Raw genomic sequence first — 22,120 nt, 5'->3', positions numbered from 1 at the left:
GAATAAACCACATGTCACGTTCTGACCCTAGTTATTGTGTTAATGTTTTGTTGGTCAGGACGTGAGCTGGGTGGGCATTTCTATGTGTTGTGTTTCTATGTTGGGTTAAAGGGTTGCCTGGTATGGCTCTCAATTAGAGGCAGGTGTTTGGCATTTCCTCTGATTGAGAGTCATATTAAGGTAGGTTGTTCTCACTGTTTGTTTGTGGGTGATTGTCTCCTGTGTTTTTCGTGTCTGTACCATACGGGACTGTTTTGGCTGTTCATTCGTTTGATGTAGTCTGTTCCTGTCCGTGAGTTCTACGTGTAGTTATGTAAGTTCATGTTCAGGTTTCGTCTACGTCGTTTTCTTATTTTGTAATTTTCCAAGTGTTTTCGTATTCGTCTTTGTATTTCAAATAAATTAATTTATGTCTACTTACCTCGCTGCGTATTGGTCCACCGATCCTCCTCTCCTCGTCCGAGGAAGAGGAAGACGACAGCCGTTACACCACACGTGAAGCTATGGAGTGCTCACAGGCAACTACACATAAACAAGATCCCACAAAACACAGTGGGGAAATGGCTGCCTAAATATGATTCCCAATCAGAGACAACGATAAACAGCTGCCTCTGATTGGGAACCATACCAGGCCAACATAGAAATAAAACAACCTAGATTACCCACCCTAGTCACACCCCGACCTAACCAAAATAGAGAATACAAAGGCTCTCTATGGTCAGGGCGTGACAGTATCTCTGTCTGTCTGTCTGTCTGTCTGTCTGTCTGTCTGTCTCTCTTTCAATTCAATTTGCTTTATTGGCATGACGTAACAATGTACATATTGCCAAAGCTTATTTTGGATATTTACAATATAAGTAAAAATCTCTCTCTCTCCAGAGACAGAGATGTTCAGTAAGTCCCCTAAAGTGCTTTTCCAGAGGAGGAAAATAATAGGAAGTGTCATATCATGGCTAAATATACTGTACTTAGATATGACATCAGCAGGAGAGAGAGAGAGAGAGAGAAACGTGGCTTGTTTTGAATAGTTATTCATTCATAGTTACATTATTAGGAATGAGATTTCTTTCCTGTACAATAGAGGTAGGCAAGTACAACTTCAACCCAGACATAATATAGGGCCAAAGGTCAAACACTATGACTTCCTGATGGTCACATTATGCCCTGAAACAACTCTCAGGATAACTAAGGTTTGTAGAGATTAGAGAGACAGATAGGTAGTAGACACATACCAGACAGACACAGATAGGTAGACACACCAGACAGACACCCAGAGATAGTGACAGACAGAACCCCATGCAAAAACTTACTGAGACTGCGTAATTGGGACGCCCAGGCCTTCAGCTCAGTCATTGGGCAGTTGTCTCATCTCAGGTCTAAACAAACTCCCTCGTTCACCTCCCTCGTTCTTCTTGCTCGCTCTCCTCCCTCGCTCTCCTCCCTCATCCTTCTCCTCCTTCCTCCTAAACTTCAGCTGCACATGACAGGGCAGTACCCTTTAGTAATCCTTTCTCTTTCCTTTTGTTCTCTTCCTTCTGTCTCTCTCTCTCTCTCTCAATTCAATTAAATTTAATGGGCTTTATTGGCATGGGAAACATGTGTTAACATTGCCAAAGCAGGTGAGGTAGATAAGGTAGATAATATACAAAAGTGAAATAAACAATAAAAATGAACAGTAAACATTACACTCACAGAAGTTTCAAAAGAATAAAGACATTACACATGTCATATTATGGTGTTGTAACGATTCAGTGTTGTAACGATGTGCAAATGGTTAAAGTACAAAAGGGAAAATAAATAAACATAAATATGGGTTGTATTTACATTGGTGTTTGTTCTTCACTGGTTGACGTTTTCTTGTGGCAACAGGTCACAAAACTTGCTGCTATGATGGCACACTGTGGAATTTCACCCAATAGATATGGGAGTTTATCAAAATAGGGATTAATTTCTCATTCTTTGTGGGTCTGTGTAATCTGAGGGAAATATGTGTCTCTAATATGGTCATACATTTGACAGGAGGTCAGGAAGTGCAGCTCAGTTTCCACCTCATTTTGTGGGCAGTGTGCACATAGCCTGTCTTCTCTTGAAAGCCAGGTCTGCCTATGGCGGCCTTTCTCAATAGCAAGGCTGAGCTCACTGAGTCTGTACATAGTCAAAGCTTTCCTTAAGTTTGGTCAGGTATTCTGCCACTGTGTACTCTCTGTTTAGGGCCAAATAGCATTCTAGTTTGCTCTGTTTTTTGTTAATTCTTTCTAATGTGTCAAGTAATTATCTTTTTGTTTTCTCATGAGTTGGTTGGGTCTAATTGTGTTGCTCTCCTGGGGCTCTGTGGGGTCTGTTTGTGAACAGAGCCCCAGGACCAGCTTGCTTAAGGGATTCTTCTCCAGGTTCATCTCTCTGTATGTGATGGCTTTGTTAAGGAAGGTTTGGGAATCGCTTTCTTTTTAGGTGGTTGTAGAATTTAACGGCTCATTTCTGGATTTTGATCATTAGAGGGTATCGGCCTAATTCTGCTCTGCGTGCATTATTTGGTGTTTTACGTTGTACACGGAGGATATTTTTGCAGAATTCTGCATGCAGTCTCAATTTGGTGTTTGTCCCATTTTGTGAATTCTTGGTTTGTGAGCGGACCCCAGACCTCACAACCATAAAGGGCAATGGTTTCTGTAACTGATTCAAGTATTTTTTAGCCAGATCCTAATTGGTATGTCAAATTCTATGTTCCTTTTGATGGCATAGAAGGCCCTTCTTGCCTTGTCTCTCAGATCGTTCTTGGCTTTGTGGAAGTTACCTGTGGCGCTGATGTTTAGGCCACGGTACGTATAGTTTTTTGTGTGCTCTAGGGCAACGGTGTCTAGATAGAATTTGTATTTGTGGTCCTGGCGACTGGACCTTTTTTGGAACACCATTATTTTGGTCCTACTGAGATTTACTGTCTGGGCCCAGGTCTGGCAGAATCTGTGCAGAAGATCTAGGGGCTGCTGTAGACCCTCCTTGGTTGGTGACAGAAGCACCAGATCATCAGCAAACAGTAGAAATTTGACTTCAGATTCTAGTAGGGTGAGGGCGGGTGCTGCAGACTGTTCTAGTGCCCTCACCAATTTGTTGATATATATGTTGAAGAGGGTGGGGCTTAAGCTGCATCCCTGTCTCACCCTACGGCCCTGTGGGAAGAAATGTGTGTGTTTTTTGCCAATTTTAACTGCACACTTGTTGTTTGTGTACATGGATTTTATAATGTAATATTTTTTCCCCAACACCACTTTCCATCAATTTATAGCAGACGCTATTGCCAAGTTGAGCCGAAGGCTTTTTTGAAATCAACAAAGCATGAGAAGACTTTGCCTTTGTTTTGGTTTGTTTGTCAATTAGGGTGTGCAGGGTGAATACGTGGTCTGTCGTACGATCATTTGGTAAAAAGCCAATTTGACATTTGCTCAGTACATTGTTTTCACCAAGGAAATGTACAAGTCTGGTATTACTGATAATGCAGAGGATTTTCACAAGGCTGCTGTTGACACATATCCCACGGTAGTTATTGGGGTCAAATTTGTCTCCACTTTGTGAATTGGAGTGATCAGTCCTTGGTTCCAAATATCGGGGAAGATGCCAGAGCTAAGGATGATGTTAAAGAGTTTTAGTATAGCCAATTGGAATTTGTTGTCGGTATATTTCATAATTTCATTGAGGATACCATCAACACCACAGGCCTTTTTGGGTTGGAGGGTTTTTATTTTGTCCTGTAGCTCATTCAAGGTAATTGGAGAATCCAGTGGGTTCTGGTAGTCTTTAATAGTTGATTCTAAGATTTGTATTTGATCATGTATATGTTTTTGCTGTTTGTTCTTTGTTATAGAGCCAAAAAGTTTGGAGAAGTGGTTTACTCCATTTTGGATAGATAATTCTTCGTGTTGTTGTTTGTTTAGTGTTTTCCAATTTTGCCAGAAGTGGTTAGAGTCTATGGATTCTTCAATTACATTGAGCTGATTTCTGATGTGCTGTTCCTTCTTTTTCCGTAGTGTATTTCTGTATTGTTTTAGTGATTCACCATAGTGAAGGCGTAGTCTCTATGTTTTTGGTTGGACAGGTTTCTCAATTTCTTTCTTAGGTTGTTGCATTCTTCATCAAACCATTTGTTGTTCATTTTATTCAGTTTTCTGTTTTGAAATGTTTCGACTTGAAAGGGAAGATATCAAGGTCTGTCACGTTCCTGACCTATTTATGTTAGTTGTTATGTGTGTTTTGGGTCAGGACGTGAGGTTGGGTGGGCATTCTATGTTTTCTGTTTCTGTGTTGGTTTTGGGTTACCTGGTATGGCTCTTAATTAGAGGCAGGTGTTTGGCGTTCCTCTAATTAAGAGTCATATTTAGGTAGGCGTTGTCACAGTGTTCGTTGTGGGTGATTGTCTCCTGTGTCTGTGTTATGTCTTACACCATACGGGATTGTTTCGGTTGTTCGTTTCGTTTCGTTTCGATGTAGTATGTTTCCTGTCCGTAAGTGTTACGTGTTAGTTATGTAAGTTTATGTTCAGGTTTCGTCTACGTCGTTTTCTTGTTTTGTATTTTTGAAAGTGTTTTGTTTTTTCGTGTTGCCATCAGCGTTATAAATAAAAAGATGGCTTATTTCCCTCAAGCTGCATTTTGGTCTGAAGATCCTTCTCTCCTCACCTCATCCGAGGATGAGGAGAGCACCAGCCGTTACAGAATCACCCAACACGCTAAGACCAAGCGGCAAGGGAAAAATAAACGGAGTAAGGGACAGGAGGAAAACAAGGATTTCTGGACATGGGAGCAGATAATGAATGGAGAGGGTCCCTGGGCTAATGCAGGAGAAAATCGCCGTTCTCAGGAGGAGAGGGAGGCAGCTAAAGCCCAGGAGCGGTGGTTTGAGGAGGCAGCAAGGAGACGTGGCTGGAAGCCCGAAAAGCCATGGGAACAGGTGGAGGCACTGAGGAGAGCAGAGGCTACCGGAGAGAGGAACCGGAGCTATGAGGGAACGCGTCTGGCACGGAAGCCTGAAAAGCCCGTAAGTAATTCCCAAAAATTTCTTGGGGGGGGGGCTAGGAGGTAGTGGGCCAAGGGCAGGTAGGAGACCTGCGCCCACTTCCCAGGCTTACCGTGGAGAGCGGGAGTACGGGCAGGCGCCGTGTTACGCAGTAGAGCGCACGGTGTCTCCTGTACGAGTGCATAGCCCAGTGCGGGTTATTCCACCTCCCCGCACTGGTAGGGCTAGATTGGGTATTGAGCCAGGTGTCATGAGGCCGGCTCAACGCTTCTGGTCTCCAGTGCGTCTCCTCGGGCCGGCATACATGGCACCTGCCTTATGCATGGTTTCCCCGGTTCGCCTACATAGCCCGGTGCGGGTTATTCCACCTCCCCGCACTGGTCGGGCAACCGGGAGTATTCAACCAGGTAAGGTTGGGCAAGCTCAATGCTCAAGAGTGCCAGTACGCCTCCACGGTCCGGTATTTCCGGCACCACCTCCCCGCCCCAGCCTAGTACCTACAGTGTCTACACTACGCACTAGGCTACCAGTGCGTATCCTGAGCCCTGTTCCTCCTCCACGCACTCTCCCTGTAGTGCGTGTATCTAGCCCGGTGCCTCCAGTTCCGGCCCCACGCACTAAGCTACCAGTGCGTCTCCAGAGCCCTGTACAAACTGTATCTTCTCCCCCTACTAATCCTGATGTGCTTGTCCTCAGCCCGGCGTCACCAGTGCCGGTACCACGCATCAGTTATAGAGTGGGCTTTGAGAATACAGTGTGCCCTGTCCCTGCTCCCCGCACTAGTAGGAAGGTGCTTATCATTAGCACGGTGCCTCCAGTTCCGGCACCACGCACCAGGTCTACAGTGCACCGTATCCGGCCAGAGCCATCCGTCTCCCCAGCGCCATCTGAGCCATCCGTCTCCCCAGCGCCTTCTGAGCCATCCGTCTCCCCAGCGCCATCTGAGCCATCCGTCTCCCCAGCGCCATCTGAGCCATCCGTCTCCCCAGCGCCGTCTGAGCCATCCGTCTGCCAGGAGCCTGCAAAGCCGCCCGTCTGCCATGAGCCTGCAAAGCCGCCCGTCTGCCATGAGCCTACAGAGCCATCCGCCAGACAGGAGCCGCTAGAGCCGTCAGCCAGACAGGAGCCGCCAGAGCCGTCAGCCAGACAGGATCTGCCAGAGCCGCCAACCAGACAGGATCTGCCAGAGCCGCCAACCAGACAGGATCTGCCAGAGCCGCCAACCAGACAGGATCTGCCAGAGCCGCCAACCAGACAGGATCTGCCAGAGCCGCCAACCAGACAGGATCTGCCAGAGCCGCCAGCGAGCCATGAGCAGCCAGAGCCGTCAGAGAGCCATGAGCAGCCAGAGCCGTCAGAGAGCCATGAGCAGCCAGAGCCGTCAGAGAGCCATGAGCAGCCAGAGCCGTCAGAGAGCCATGAGCAGCCAGAGCCGTCAGAGCGCCATGAGCAGCCAGAGCCGTCAGCCTGCCATGAGCGTCGAGAGCCGTCAGCCTGCCATGAGCGTCGAGAGCCGTCAGCCTGCCATGAGCGTCGAGAGCCGTCAGCCTGCCATGAGCGTCGAGAGCCGTCAGCCTGCCATGAGCGTCGAGAGCCGTCAGCCTGCCATGAGCGTCGAGAGCCGTCAGCCTGCCATGAGCGTCGAGAGCCGTCAGCCAGCCATGAGCGTCGATATTCGTCAGTCAGCCATGAGCTGCCCTTCAGCCTGAAAAGGCTAGATACCCAGAACTGCCCATCAGTCCAGAGCTGTCTCTCTGTCCGGAGCTGCCTTTCAGTCCGGAGTTGCCCCTCTATCCTGATCTCCCTCTCTATCTTCATCTACCTCTATATTCTTATCTATCCCTCTGTCTTGATTTATCTCTCTGTCCCGGTGTTGTCCTTATTAGGTAGGTTATTAAGAGGATTTTGTGGGGGAAAAAAGAGGGTGGACATTCTTGGAGGGAGGAAGCTAGGATGGATAATGGTGGGGTGGGAACCGCGCCCGGAGCCTGAGCCACCACCGTGGTTAGATGCCCACCCAGACCCTCCCCTAGACTTTGTGCTGGTGCGTCCGGAGTTCGCACCTTGTGGGGGGGGTAATGTCACGTTCCTGACCTATTTATGTTAGTTGTTATGTGTGTTTTGGGTCAGGACGTGAGGTTGGGTGGGCATTCTATGTTTTCTGTTTCTGTGTTGGTTTTGGGTTACCTGGTATGGCTCTTAATTAGAGGCAGGTGTTTGGCGTTCCTCTAATTAAGAGTCATATTTAGGTAGGCGTTGTCACAGTGTTCGTTGTGGGTGATTGTCTCCTGTGTCTGTGTTATGTCTTACACCATACGGGATTGTTTCGGTTGTTCGTTTCGTTTCGTTTCGATGGAGTATGTTTCCTGTCCGTAAGTGTTACGTGTTAGTTATGTAAGTTTATGTTCAGGTTTCGTCTACGTCGTTTTCTTGTTTTGTATTTTTGAAAGTGTTTTGTTTTTTCGTGTTGCCATCAGCGTTATAAATAAAAAGATGGCTTATTTCCCTCAAGCTGCATTTTGGTCTGAAGATCCTTCTCTCCTCACCTCATCCGAGGATGAGGAGAGCACCAGCCGTTACAAGGTCAAATATACTGTTAAGATCTTCTACTGCCAAGTTTACACCTTCACTATTACAGTGGAACGTTTTGTCCAGGATGTTGTCTAAAAGGGATTGAATATTTTGTTGCCTAATTGTTTTTTGGTAGGTTTCCACACTACATTCCTTCCATCTATAGCATTTCTTAATATTACTCAGTGCCTTTGGCTTTGATGCCTCATGATTGAGTATTACTCTGTTGAAGTAGACTGTGATTTTGCTGTGATGTGATAGGGGTGTCAGTGGGCTGACTGTGAAAACTCTGAGAGACTCTGGGTTGAGGTCAGGATGAAGTAGTCTACAGTACTACTGCCAAGAGATGAGCCATAGGTGTGCCTACCATAAGAGTCCCCTCGAAGCCTACCATTGACTATGTACATACCCAGCATGCGACGGAGCTGCAGAAGTTGGAACCTGTTAATATTGGTTATATTGTCATAGTTGTGCCTAGGGGGGCATATGGGGGAGGGAGTGCTGTCACCTCCAGGCAGGTGTTTGTCCCCCTGTGTGCTGAGGGTGTCAGGCTCTTATCCGGTTCTGGCATTTAGGTCACCACAGACTAGTACATGTCCCTGGGCCTGGAAATGATTGTTTTCACCCTCCAGGATGGAGAAGCTGTCTTCATTAAAGTATGGGGATTCTAGTGTTGGGACATAGGTAGCACACAGGAGGATATTTTTCTCTGTTAAGATCATTCCCTTTTGAATTTCTAGCCAAATGTAAAATATTCCAGTTTTTATTAATTTAATGGAGTGAGTTAGGTCTGCTCTATACCAAATTAGCATACCCCCTGAGTCCCTTCCCTGTTTCACACCTGGTAGTTTGGTAGGTGGGACTACCAGCTCTATGTAACCTAGAGGACAACCAGTGGGTCCATCTCCTCTATACCAGGTTTCTTGTAGGATGACAATGTCTGTATTTCCGATTTCTTTGATGAAGTCCAGGTTCCTGCTCTTTTGACCAAAGGCAGATGACCTCAGGCCTTGGATATTCCAGGATGAGATAGTGAAGGCTTTGTGTTCCATAAAGTGTCCAATGTTGTTGGTTGTGTGGTTTGGCATCAGGCCAGTAAGTGTGAGCTGAGCATTTGGTACACGCCATTGGCTTGGGCTAGTGTAAGAGTGGGGGTTGGGCCTGTTTGCCTGCTCACGGCCTGGGCGTATGTGTGACTTCCATGTTGAGGCCCTATTTGCAGGTGTGGGGGTCATGGGGTGGGCAGGAGGGGCATAGGTCTGATCTGAGGGGGCCTAAATGGGGTGTGGGCAAGGTTGACTTGGGGGGGTGTTGATTGGTTGGGGTGTGTATGTGGTTGGAGGTTGTGGTCTGGATGTATGTCCTCTCGGCGTGGGTCCTCTATGTGTAGGTCCGGGGGGGTCCCGCAGGTCTGGGAGAGTGTCTCGCTGGTCTGGGCGGGGTGTCTATTGATCTGTTGCTCCTGTGTGAAGTGTTGGGGCTGAGTTTGAGAGCCATGTCCTTTAGGGTCTGTGCGAAGGTGGGCACTGCTGCCTTGTATAGGTGGACCTGGTCATAGAGGCTGTTCAAGTCCAGGGTGGAGTGGTGGGCCAGGTAAACATTTGGTTTTGAGGCACAGTCACGGGAAATAATTGCGTTTACCCGCTGTATGGTAGCAGGATATTTATGCAGTTCTCTCTTTCTCTCACTTCTCTTTCTCTCTCTCGCCAACTGAGTGTGCTTTCACTCCAGAAAAGTAGATGTTCGTATTTTGCTCCCTCAATCTTTTTTGAGTTTTATTATTTTGCATAGAATAGATGAAGGTACTTGAAGATTAATGAGTGTCTGAACCTAACCAATAGAAAAATGGTTGTTTTTCAAATTCTCTCTCTCTCTCTCTCTCTCTCTCTCTCTCTCTCTCTCTCTCTCTCTCTCTCTCTCTCTCTCTCTCTCTCTCTCTCTCTCTCTCTCTCTCTCTCTCTCTCTCTCTCTCTCTCTCTCTCTCTCTCTCTCTCTCTCTCTCTCTCTCTCTCTCTCTCTCTCTCTCTCTCTCTCTCTCTCTCTCTCTCACTCTCTCACTCACTCACTCACTCACTCACTCACTCACTCACTCACTCACTCACTCACTCACTCACTCACTCACTCACTCACTCACTCACTCACTCACTCACTCACTCACTCACTCACTCACTCACTCACTCACTCACTCACTCACTCACTCACTCACTCACACAAACGCAAGCACACAGACACACACAAATACAAGGACAAGCACAACATACATCAAGCAGCACACAAAGGGTTGAGCAGATAGCAATTACTAAACCAACAGTGCTTTAATGGGTTTCTGTCCTCTCCTGTCTTCCCCAGGAATCTCTTCTTACTTGTGCTTAGTGTAGCCTTTTCTCTCCTCCTCTGTCCTCTCTCAAATGCTCTCTTCTCCCTCCCTCCCTCCCTCCACTTCTCCTCTCCTCCCCCGCACTTGAGAGGGGTCCTGTCAGGGGGCAGCAGCGTTTTGGCCGACCTTTCACCCCTGCCTGATAATTACAGCGCCATGGCGACAGTTCAAGTGCCCCACCAGCCTCCTACACACAACAGTGTAGGCACACACACACCAACACACAGTGTTCTGGCTTGCTCGACCAAGTCAACTAATTGGGGCCTCTTTTCACTCCTCAATGCATAGATCCCTCTGACCTGGACCATCACAATAGAGAACCCCCCCCCCCCACACACACACCCTGCCTCACTCAACCAGCCCAGCCCCTCCTCCCTTTCCCTTCCTCCGTCTAATTCTTTGTCTCCACTGTTGTTTACAGAAGGACAGAGGGAGAACATAGAAGCTGCATTCTTTAGCCTCTCTGTCTGCTAGATTCAACAAACCCCCCTTACACACACACACACACACACACACACACACACACACACACACACACACACACACACACACACACACACACACACACACACACACACACACACACACACACACACACACACACACACACACACACACACACACACACACACACTCCCCTCCCACCTACAGCCCAGACAGACTGACACCTCTAAATTCCAACCATCTCTTGCCCCCCACCTCCTTCGACCCCGGACCCCCTCCTCCCCCCAGGGTATAGCTGACATACTACCCAGTGGCACTAGAGGGCAAGTATCTGCTCTTTGAATGATTTACTAGTAAGGTCTTCCTCTTTCTCCTGTCTATCTCTCTGAAACAGATACGGTACTACAAGAGCTCCTATTTGAATTGTATGAGAATGTGTTTATAGCCTTAGTTTTAATCAGTTATGGTGCTTTAATGTTTGTTTCTATGTAAAACTGAGTTATAGTTTCTGCCTGTATGAGTGTTTGTCTCTTAGGCTAGTGTGTGGCGCATGGAGTGTGTTTATGAAGGCGAGGTCAACCCCTGTGGCCCTATTTCAGCTCGTCTGTGAGTGAGGTCATATCTCCACCTGACCTTTGACCCTGCTGGAGGGTCCACCTGTACTCCACAACTGCCAGTCACGGGGTCAGGAGGTCAAACATGACTGGAGCTCAGAATGGCCTCGGGAACAGACAAACAAGGTCAGCACAAACAACCGCTTTCTCACTCTACAATGTTTCTCTTATTTGCTCCCTCTCTCTTTCTCTCTATTTCTTTCTTTATTTCTCTCTCTCTTTATTTATTTATTTTTCTCTCCCTCTACCCCCCATCTCTCTCTCTCGCTCTCTGGCTCTCTTTATTCCTCCATTTCTCTGTCTAAAATAACACCAGCACAAGCACAAAAGGACACAGGAAGTATATGTTACTGTCAGCTTTAGACATAACCTAGGCAGGATGCATGAAAAACTGGGTCAAATGTGTGTGTGTGTGTGTGTGGCTGCTATCAGTGTCTAACAGGTGGAGGTCTCTGGCTGTGTCTGCCTGGAGCTGTTGAGGAAACAAATGACATTTCCATTCCAGAGGGAAGAGGGAGGGAGGGAGGGGGGTAGAAAAAGAGGGAGGATATAAAAAGAGGGATAGATGGGGAGAGAGGGAGGGGGAGGAGAGGTAGTCAGTTGGAAAGAAAGAAAGGAAAAGAAAAAAGGAGAGATGTTGTGAGAAAAAAGAGAGATATGCAGAGGAGAGAGTGGAATGGAGGGAGGACTGCAGGGTGTGTGTAGTGGTTAAATCCGCGTGGATGAGAGAAAAGGAGAGGAGGGGAGAGGAGATGAGAGGAGGTGAGAGGATAAGGGAGTGGGCTGCTCATCCTGCCCGTTGGGAGCGTGCTCTGGGATCAGTCAGGGATGTTACACACACACACAGAGAGAGAGAGAGAGAGTCAGGGATGTTAGGCAGGAATTCCTTGCAGCGCTCAGTTCTCGGCAGTAGCCTGGTGTGCAGCAGGCAGGCAGGGCATCCATTATGTATGCTGCACACACACTGTCTCTTTACACGGGTCAGCGCCACACGCACACACACACATATACCAGATAGTTACAAACACACCCACTCACAGGCGCGCACAGACCCACACACAGGTGTACACACACACCACACACACACACACACATCAGCGCACACACACACCACAAAGCTCTAGTACCTCCTAAGGGCTTAGTCAAATGCCAGGGAAACCGCCTCAAGGGTTACAACCCCCCCACATTCAGACATACACACATCTCGCTCTCAAACACTGGCTCTTCTTTCCAGTTGTTTCTCTACCGCCCTCCTTTCTGCGCTTCTTTTTATTCCCTGATAAAGAGAGGGCGAGATGGAGGAGGGAGAGAGGGAGGGATGGTGAGAAGTGCTCCCTCAGAAAAATAAACGAGTGCTGAACGAATCAGCCTGACGGAGGGAGGGGAGGAGAGGGAGGGAGGGGAGGGGAGGAGATGGAGGGGAGGAGGGGGAGGGAGGAGAGGGAGGGGAGGAGAGGGAGGAGGGGGAGGGAGGAGAGGGAGGGGAGGAGAGGGAGGGAGGAGAGGGAGGGGAGGACAGGACAAAATAACAAAAAGAGCTCTCCTCTCTCAACTTTTTCATCTCTCTCTCCAAATCCATCCTTTCCTCTCCTTTACCTTTTTCCTCTCCCTCATTCCCTCTCAACGTCTATCTAACCACATCTCTCATTCCATCCTTTATTTATTGTATCTTCTCTGTTTGCTCTCTCCCCATCTTGTCTTTCTAAATCTCTCTCTCTTCTCTTTTCTGTGTTCAGCTATCATCTTATTTCTCCCTATATTGTCCACATGTATAATATATCTGTCCTCGCTTACTGTTCTTCTCTCTCTCTCTCCACCTCTTCCTCCCCCCTCCTCTCTTTCTCTCTCTCAGGCAGTGGAGAATGTCCTCTTTCTCCTTCTGCATTGTGCTGACGGCAGAGCAGTGTGTGTGTGTGTGTGTGTGTGTGTGTGTGTGTGTGTGTGTGTGTGTGTGTGTGTGTGTGTGTGTGTGTGTGTGTGTGTGTGTGTGTGTGTGTGTGTGTGTGTGTGTGTGATGGCTGCGAGGGTCGAGCTCTGACCCTCTAATCAGTGTGAGGAGAAACAGAGGAGGACTTGTGCTGCCCATCAGGGTCAGAGGCCATGTAGAGTCAGCCATTACCCTCCACACACACTATTCCTGGGCTTGACGCCCAGAGAGGCATCTGCCGACGCACAGACAGCCTGACATACACCATCTTCTTTCATTCCTCTCTATTTCTCTCTTACACACACACACACACACACACACACACACACACACACACACACACACACACACACACACACACACACACACACACACACACACACACACACACACACACACACACACACACACACACACACACACACACACACACGCACACACACGCACACACAAACTTTATCTTCTCTAGCCTACTGACATGGTATGGCAGCGCGTTGACGTAGCTTTAACTGATTAAGAAGTCCACATTGAGGAGCATGTTAAGAAGCTAATTGGTTTAGCATTCAGAAGCTACATTGAGGTCCGTGTTGTGGCGCTAACCCATTTAGCATGCAGAAGCTACATTGAGGTCCGTGTTGTGGCGATTAACACATTTAGCATGCAGAAGCTACATTGAGGTCCGTGTTGTGGCGATTAACCCATTTAGCATGTAGAAGCTACATTGACGTCCATGTTGTGGCGCTAACCCATTCAGCATGCAGAAGCTACATTGAGGTCCGTGTTGTGGCACTAACCCATTTAGAATGTAGAAGCTACATTGAGGTCCGTGTTGTGGCACTAACCCATTTAGCATGCAGAAGCTACATTGAGGTCCGTGTTGTGGCACTAACCCATTTAGCATGCAGAAGCTACATTGAGGTCCGTGTTGTGGCACTAACCCATTTAGCATGCAGAAGCTACATTGAGGTCCGTGTTGTGGCGCTAACCCATTTAGCATGCAGAAGCTACATTGAGGTCCGTGTTGTGGCACTAACCCATTTAGCATGCATAAGCTACATTGAGGTCCGTGTTGTGGCACTAACCCATTTAGCATGCAGAAGCTACATTGAGGTCCGTGTTGTGGTGCTAACCCATTTAGCATGCAGAAGCTACATTGAGGTCTGTGTTGTGGCGCCAACTAACTTAACATGGCAGCATATTGAAATCCATGTTGTGAAGCTCACTCATTTAAAGTGAGAGTGTGGGTGTAAATAACCTCTGGTATGAGTCATTTAGCCGTGATATCCCCTCTCTCTCTTCTCCTCTCTACCCCTCCTCCCACTGTGTGTATTGTAGCTGAGAGACATGGAGCTTATTACCTGAGACATATCATTAGTCTAAAGCAGTGTGCCACTACTGTGACTGTCCAAGCCCTGCTTGATGACAGCTAGCTATCTGGCACTGACAGGTTACTGCTTTACATCTGACAGGTATTAGTATTTCACACACAGGCACACAGAGATAGACGGAGACAGACCAAGAGAAAATGCTAATAGTTATGATACAGCTGGAGGTAGCTAGCGCTGTTCTGCCCTTCTGCATAGCCTTGAATACCATCATCATGGTCATTATCATCATGGTCATTATCATCATGGTCATTGTCATCATGGCCATGGTCATTATCATCATGGTCATTATCATCATGGTCATTATCATCATGGTCATTATCATCATGGTCATTATCATCATGGTCATGGTCATTATCATCATGGTCATTATCATCATGGTCATGGTCATTATCATCATGGTCATTATCATCGTCGTCATGGTCATTATCATCATGGTCATTATTATCATGGTCATTATCATCATTGTCATTATCGTCATGGTCATTATCATCATAGTCATTATCATCATGGTCATTATCATCGTGGTCATTATCATCATGGTCATCATCCTCACTACATTCAAATAGAGGTGATAGAAAATACAGCCACAACAGCTATATGTAATATATATACTATCAAATACCTATAGGACTATAAATAAAGCCCCCTCTCTCACTCCCATGATGAGTCCCTGGCTCTCTCTGCTCTCCTCTACATTGACCTCCCTCCCTCCCTCCCTCCCTGTACCATCCTCACGTGTGACAATACCCAGAGTTCCTTATGGGCTGAGCCAACAGAAAGGCCAGCTTAACATTGCAACCGCTTGGCAACCTGTCACTGAAGAGGGGGTGGAAAAATTGAAAAAATGTGAAAGGTTTTTCTTTTTCTACAGCATCTTGTCCTCCTGCCATCCCTCTTTTCTCCCTCTCTATCCATCCCTCTTTTCTCCCTCTCTATCCATCTCTCTTTTCTCCCTCTCTCTCCGCCTCTCTATCATCCCTCTTTTCTCCCTCTCTATCCATCTCTCTTTTCTCCCTCTCTATCCATCTCTCTTTTCTCCCTCTCTCTCCGCCTCTCTATCATCCCTCTTTTCTCCCTCTCTCTATATATCCATCACTCTTTTCTCCCTCTCTCTCCCTCTCTCTCTATCCATCTCTCTCTATCCCTCTCTCTCTCTGATTCTTCTCTTAGCTGGCTCATGGTGCTGGGGTCGGGAACCCTGGGTGAGTGGAACTCATTACGGAGTCCCTTCATTTCCATTCTAAGTGGGGCCCGCAGAGAGCGAGTGCGCCGGGGCATTCAGAGGCACTCACACAGGGATGGGAGGGGGGACAACGACACATTCAGCCCGACGCCGCTTATGAAGAGTGACGGCAGACAGAAGCAGTCTTTAATATCTCAGCAGAGGACAGGGGAGGGGGGAAATACAGGGAGAGGCCAGGGGGAGAGAGAAAGAGAGATGGATGGAGAGAAAGATGGAGAAAAAGAGAGAAGCCAGAGGGAAGAGAAAGGAGAGAGGTAGAATACAGAGAGCAGAGAGCGAACGAGAGAACAAGCAATAGAGAGGGAGCAAAGGCAGAACAGAGGAAAATAAAGGCGAGAGAGAGAAAGAGAGTGAAAGAGGGCAGGTTGAGGGCCGACACAACAGCTCAGAGCATATTTAATAAACATGAGGAGCGAGCAGTGACATCAACTCAACCCGACACACACACACACACACACACACACACACACACACACACACACACACACACACACACACACACACACACACACACACACACACACACACACACACACACACACACACACACACACACACACACACACACACACACAGAGATGAGAGAGCAGACCTAATGACTAAATGGAGTGGAGGGACAAAAGAAAACAAAAGGAGGGAGAGATTAAAGAGGGAAGTAGAAGAGAGAGAGAGAGAGAGAGAGAGAGGTGCAGACAGTGTTAAAGTGCCTATGATGAAGTGTAAACCGAGGAGTGTACTCTCCTGACTATAAACTGTGAGTTAAACACAACACAGACTGGGGAAGAGAACCAGAGCTATAGTACAGTTCATAGCTGTACTAATGAGACCCTGTAAATGCATGGAAGAGATAGATGTACATCTACTGTATACACATACAGGAACCTTGTACGTATACTTGCATTGTATGGATACATTACTGATGTGAGTCAAAAGACAAAAAAGAAGAAGGGAACAAAGATAAAATAAGGGAGAAAGGGAAAAAGAGTGAGGTAGAAAGATGGAGGGATGGTTGGACAAAAGACCCTGTCAAACAGAGAGAGAGAGGGAGAGAGAGAGAGAGAGAAAGAGATAGAGAGAGAGAGAGAGAAAGAGAGCGAGCGAGACAGAGAGAGAGTCTCTCAGTTTTCAGTCAGCCCACTGACACCCCTATCAGACCACAGCAAAATCACAGTCTACTTGAACAGAGCAATACTCAATCATGAGGCATCAAAGCCAAAGGAACTGAGTAACATTAAGATATGCTATAGATGGAAGGAATGCAGTTTGGAAACCTAACAAAAAACAATTAGGCAACAACAAATGCAATCCCTTTTAGACAATTACCTGGGTAAAACGTTCCACTGCAATAGCGAAGGTGTAAACTTGGCAGTAGAAAATCTTAACAGTATATTTGACCTCTCAGCTTCCCTATCAAATCTAAAAATCTTGAATAGAAAACCGAAGAAAATGAACAACAATGACAAATGGTTTGATGAAGAATGCAAAAATCTAAGAAGGAAATTGAGAAACCTGTCCAACCAAAAACATAGAGACCCGGAAAACCTGAGTCTACGCCTTCACTATGGTGAATCACTAAAACAATACAGAAATACACTACGGAAAAAGAAGGAACAGCACGTCAGAAATCAGCTCAATGTAATTGAAGAATCCATTGACTCTAACCACTTCTGGCAAAATTGGAAAACACTAAACAAACAACAACACGAAGAATTATATATCCAAAATGGAGTAAACCACTTCTCCAATCTTTGTGGCTCTATAACAAAGAAAAAACAGCATGTCACGATCGTCGTAACATTGTGGAAGAGAAGAGGACCAAGGCGCAGCGTGATAACAATACATCTTCTTTTATTTGAAGACGAAAACTAAACGAAGAACACTGACAATCTATACAAAACAACAAACGACCGTGAAGCTATAAAACGAAAGTGCAGACACAAGCAACTAACGTAAAGACATAGACAATCACCCACAAACTACCTAATGAATATGGCTGCCTAAATATGGTTCCCAATCAGAGACAACGATAGACAGCTGTCTCTAATTGAGAACCAATCCAGGCAACCATAGACATACATAACCCTAGACTACACACTGCCCCATAAACATACAAAACCCCTAGACAATACAAAACTCATACATCCCCCATGTCACACCCTGACCTAACTAAAATAATAAAGAAAACAAAGATAACTAAGGCCAGGGCGTGACACAGCAAAAACATATACATGATCAATTACAAATCAACTATTAAAGACCACCAGAACCCACTGGAGTCTCCAATTACCTTGAATGAGCTACAGGACAAAATAAAAACCCTCCAACCCAAAAAGGCATGTGGTGTTGATGGTATTCTCAATGAAATGGTCAAATATACAGACAACAAATTCCAATTGGCTATACTAAAACTCTTTAACATCATCCTTAGCTCTGGCATTTTCTCTAATATTTGGAACCAAGGACTGATCACTCCAATCCACAAAGTGGAGACAAATTTGACCCCAATAACTACCGTGGGATATGCGTCAACAGGGAAAATCCTCTGCATTATCATTAACAGCAGACTCGTATATTTCGTCAGTGAAAACAAGGTACTGAGCAAATGTCAAATTGGCTTTTTACCAAATTACCGTACAACAGACCATGTATTCACTCTGCACACCCTAATTGACAAACAAATAAATCAAAACAAAGGCAAAGTCTTCTCATGCTTTGTTGATTTCAAAAAAGTCTTCGACTCAACTTGGCATGAGGGTCTGCTATACAAATTGATGGAAAGTGGTGTTGGGGGTAAAACATATGACATTATAAAATCCATGTACACAAATAACAAGTGTGCGGTTAAAATAGGCAAAAAACACACACATTTATTCCCACAGGCCCGTGGGGTGAGACAGGGATGCAGCTTAAGCCCCACCCTCTTCAACATATATATCAACGAATTCTGCACCTCCCGGCCTCACACTACTAGAATCTGAAGTCAAATGTCTACCGTTTGCTGATGATCTGGTGCTTCTGTCACCAACCAAGGAGGGCCTACAGCAGCACCTAGATCTTCTGCACAGATTCTGCCAGACCTGGGCCCAGACAGTAAATCTCAGTAAGACCAAAATAATGGTGTTCCAAAAAAGGTCCAGTCGCCAGGACCACAAATACAAATTCCATCTAGACACCGTTGCCCTAGAGCACACAAAAAACTATACCATACTTGGCCTAAACATCAGCGCCACAGGTAACTTCCACAAAGCTGTGAACGATCTGAGAGACAAGGCAAGAAGGGGCTTCTATGCCATCAAAAGGAACATAAAATTCAACATACCAATTAGAATCTGGCTAAAAATACTTGAATCAGTCATAGAACCCATTGCCCTTTATGGTTTTGAGGTCTGGGGTCCGCTCACCAACCAAGATTTCACAAAACGGGACAAACACCAAATTGAGACAGAATACTGCAAACATATCCTCTGTGTACAACGTAGAACACCAAATAATGCATGCAGAGCAGAATTAGGCCGATACCCACTAATTATCAAAATCCAGAAAAGAGCCGTTAAATTCTTCACCTTCTCCACCTAAAAGGAAGCGATTCCCAAACCTTCCTTAACAAAGCCATCACATAGAGAGAGATGAACCTGGAGAAGAGTCCCCTAAGCAAGCTGGTCCTGGGGCTCTGTTCACAAACAGACCCCACAGAGCCCCAGGACAGCAACACAATTAGACCCAACCAAATCATGAGAAAACAAAAAGATAATTACTTGACACATTGGAAAGAATTAACAAAAAAACAGAGAAAACTAGAATGCTATTTGGCCCTAAACAGAGAGTACACAGTGGCAGAATACCTGACCAAACTTAAGGAAAGCTTTGACTATGTGCAGACTCAGTGAGCATAGCCTTGCTATTGAGAAAGGCCGCCGTAGGCAGACATGGCTTTCAAGAGAAGACAGGCTACGTGCTCACTGCCCACAAAAGGAGGTGGAAACTGAGCTGCACTTCCTAACCTCCTGCCCAATGTATGACCATAGTAGAGACACATATTTCCCTCAGATTACACAGACCCACAAAGAATTCAAAAACAAACCCAATTTTGATAAACTCCCATATCTATTGGGTGAAATACCACAGTGTGCAATCATAGCAGCATGATTTGTGACCTGTTGCCACACGAAAAGGGCAACCTGTGAAGAACAAACACCATTGTAAATACAACCCATATTTATGCTTTTTTATTTTCCCTTTTGTACTTTAACCATTTGTACATTGTTATAACACTGTATATAGACATAATATGACATTTGTAATGTCTTTATTCTTTTGAAACTTCTGTGAGTGTAATGTTTACTGTACATTTTAATTGTTTGTTTCACTTTTGTATAATATCTACCTCACTTGCTTTGGCAATGTTAACACATGTTTCCCATGCCAATAAAGCACCTTGAATTGAATTGAGAGAATTCACCAACAGCCTAATGTTTGATTAGCACCTCAACAAACACAGACCAACAAACAATACCAGGATAATTCCCTCCAATTACAGGCAATTTTTCATGCATCAGGAAGCAGCATTACCTAACTGGGACTTCACACACAGCATAGAATGCATATGCATCACAGTGCCTTTGAAGGCTGCTGAAGAGAGACTGGAGAGAGATGGGTCTGGATTTTTTAGGGAGAAAGCTGTTTACCTGGAACAGAGAGGATTATGGGAGAAGTCCCGAGGCATGTTCAAAGCTCTGGGGGGCTCTGAGTGTTGGGCCCAAATCAGTTTAAAGAACAGTCACACCTCTCACAGTCCTCTTCTGTAACTGTCCTCTCTTCTCATGCCTCTCTCTCTCTCTCTCTCTCTCCCTATCCATGTCTCTCTCTCTCTCTCTCTCTCTCTCTCTCTATCCATGTCTCTCTCTGTCCTTCCCTGTCCATCTTTCTCACTACTTTATTTTTCATCCCAAACATTCCCTCTCTCCATCATAGAGACGTTTACAACCCAATAAGGTTTCAAAACTTTGCCATCTAAGCTTGCAGTCATATCTTTCTCTCCTTCAGTCTACTGCTATGAACTATCCCTAGTATAGGAATCTGTAGATGGTGTGAGTTTCCGGGGTAATGGCTCAGTCGGTTGAAGCTGGGTGCCTGTAACACCAAAGTAATGGGTACAACTCTTGCATAGGACATATAATGAATGTAACCATCTGTTGTTTGATCATATATATGATGATAGTAACACATCCGCTGGACGAGGTGTGCTTCCATAGACAGGCAGGGTGTTGGGAGTGTTTTCTCCTCCCTGGGATAGACCAGGAAGTGGGCGGCAGAGTAACCTGCGTATCAGAGGGCGTAGAGAGGGGAGGTGCCAGTAGGCTGGGCAGCCATCAGAACCAAATAGAACACTCTGATTCTAAAGTGGGACAGTGTTCTGGCAGCATGCTGTGTCTGTGTGTTCCCTTACTTTCATATATCCAATAGTGGGTGTCTCTTTGTGTTTGTCTGTCTGTGAATGAGTGATAGTGTGTGTTTTTTTGTCTCCACGTGAGTGTGTGTGTTTCACGCTGTGATTAATTACCCTGCGTAGTGGTGGTGATGGCTGTGGTCAGACTGTGCTTCACAGGGCAGTGGGGTGTGTGTGTGTGTGTGTGTGTGTGTGTGCATTAACCAGGTGGATTCTAGCAGGGGCCAGGCTACAGGGAGAGCCCTACCTGCCTAGATGCCTGCCTCCCCACCAAGCCATGCTGCAGAGGGAGAACTAACCAGTTCCCTCTACACAGGAGGGAATACTCTGTCTCTCTGTTACACTGTGGTGGGACTCCGGAGAACAGCAGGGTCAAGAGCAGGAGTATGTATGTGTGTGGTTCTGTGCATCGCAGAGTGTGTGTCTCAGTGTGTGTGTGTGTGTGTGTGTGTGCCAGGTTGGGAGTGGTGCCATGCCTATGCCACCTGTCCTAGGGAATTGGATCTCTCCTGGCTCCTCCTGCTCTCTCTCTCTCTCTCTCTCTCTCTCTCTCTCTCTCTCTCTCTCTCTCTCTCTCTCTCTCTCTCTCTCTCTCTCTCTCTCTCTCTCTCTCTCTCTCTCTCTCTCTCTCTCTCTCTCTCTCTCTCTCTCTCTCTCTCTCTCTCTCTCTCTCTCTCTCTCTCTCTCTCTCTCTCTCTCTCTCTCTCTCTCTCTCTCTCTCTCTCGTTATGGTTACACTCGTTATGGTTACATGTTGACGAGGACCCCTGTATTGCAAAATAAAATACATTTACACATACATGTAATTCAATTATTTCATTTAAACTGCTCACGGGCGTATGCGTAACGAGGAGCTCAATTAGAACTTGTTTCTATTTTGGAAGCATGACGCGCTGCAAGTCCCGCCTCTCCTATCTCCTCATTGGTTTTTACGAGCATATACCTATGTAGGTGATTGAAAGATGAACATGGTCCACACTCCAGTCCAGTTGGTGGTGGTAATGCAACTTAAAGTTGTTTGCCAACCGCCATATAAAAACACAAGAAGAAGAAGAAGAAGAAGAAGAATGAATGAGGAGAGATTAATCAAAGAAAACTGGGTT

General features: G+C 46.2%; 1 protein-coding gene across 1 annotated transcript in view; it reads right to left on the bottom strand.

The window, feature by feature from the left end:
• The window catches only part of LOC129834726 (genetic suppressor element 1-like), a 569,678-nt gene that overhangs the window by 231,713 nt on the left and 315,845 nt on the right, over positions 1–22,120 (bottom strand). The gene's annotated exons all lie outside the window — the stretch shown is intronic.

Source organism: Salvelinus fontinalis, chromosome 35, assembly GCF_029448725.1.
Source record: "Salvelinus fontinalis isolate EN_2023a chromosome 35, ASM2944872v1, whole genome shotgun sequence".
NCBI lineage: Eukaryota > Metazoa > Chordata > Actinopteri > Salmoniformes > Salmonidae > Salvelinus > Salvelinus fontinalis.
This window is presented reverse-complemented; position numbering and strand designations above follow the sequence as displayed.